This window comes from Asparagus officinalis, chromosome 7, assembly GCF_001876935.1.
Source record: "Asparagus officinalis chromosome 7, Aspof.V1, whole genome shotgun sequence".
Classification (NCBI taxonomy): Eukaryota; Viridiplantae; Streptophyta; class Magnoliopsida; order Asparagales; family Asparagaceae; genus Asparagus; species Asparagus officinalis.
This window is the reverse complement of record NC_033800.1, coordinates 91,954,851-91,956,336: the sequence shown is the minus strand read 5'-3', so window position 1 is coordinate 91,956,336 and position 1,486 is coordinate 91,954,851.

Sequence of the window (1,486 nt, the reverse complement as noted above, 5' to 3'; positions counted from 1 at the left end):
ATTTTTCGCTAGTGGGATATTTTAGTGGGATAAGTAGAAACAATTTTGTGAAGCGGGATATTTTGATAAAATAACGTGGGGTAAATTTTTATAATCATGAAATATATATTTATCCATTTTGAAGATATAAATACTATTTATGTATTTTAAACTTACTATTATTGATTGATAATTGCTTACAAGAATATTCTTTACTATTAAATAACTTTTAGTTAGATTATAAGATATTGACAATTATTATTATAATGATCGTCTAATGATGGTGATAATCATAATAGGAAAGAAGTAGAGAAAAAATAAAAAAAAAATAAAAAATAACAAAATAAATATGAGTTCTAGTTTTTTACCACATAGTTCCAAGCTAAAACTTAGAATAATTTGAGAGACTCGAGTCATTGGATCAGCTTCAGGGAGCCAAGCTCACATCGAACTAAAATGAGATCCCTCTGAGTAGTCGCAGCATCTCAAGTGCGTTTTGCTAGCGAACTCTCATTTTTGTATAGAAAAATAAAAAAAATAGGATAATTTTGTACCATTATCCCAATTCTAATTTTGTTAGAGTTCTACTTGATTAACACTGTAAAATTTTGTTCTAGTTTTAGTTCTATGTGACTAACACTTTAAAATTTTATCTCATATATTATCTCAGTTCTAATTTTAAGTTCTAGGTGACTGACCCTCCCTAAAAGCTAGCACTTCAATTGCAATTAGAATTCTCTTCAACATGGTCTTCGACCATGAACTTTTTTTCTTAATCATTTTGAATCCAATGAACGTTATGTATTTAAAGAATCATTTGTTCTAATTTTCATAACTAATCATAACATTGTATAAATGACTAGTGGATTACATTGATTGAGGCAGGCAGAGAACGTGCTCTAACTATTGTCCTTTTCCAAAAAAGTATGTATATATTAAATTTGGAAAAGGACATATCAAGGATCATATAATCGTAAACAGTGTTGCTGCACAGCAGTCTATGATACCTCTGTCCCCCTATCTTTTTCTCGGAACAATAAAAAGCCAAAGCTCAGAGAAAAAGACAGCCCGCATCTCTCCATCTGAGACTCTACCAGTCAACACAACCACAACGTCTCTCACTCTTCGCTCTTTCTCCTATTCGAATCGAACAAGAAAAAAAATAATAAAAATAAAAAAGTAATCCAAAAATGCAAGTACACTTGCTCTCCCTTATCCTCCTCCTCCTCCTCCTCCACCAGCATCTCCCTGTAGCCTCCTCATCCTCCTTAGATTCGGACGCCAAAGCTCTCCTCAACTTCAAGAACGCCTCCGACCCGCTCAACTCTCTCATCTCCTGGTCGCAGTTGGATTTGAGGCTGAGGACGCGGAGGGAGGCGAGGGGAGAGAGGAGGGGCAGGGTGGCCCCCCGCGAGGGAGAGGTTTTCGAGGACGAGGCGGGTGATGCGGTGGGGGGAGCGAGGGGAGCAGGAGACGCCCAGCCAGTTTGCGCAGGGGTCGGTGGCGG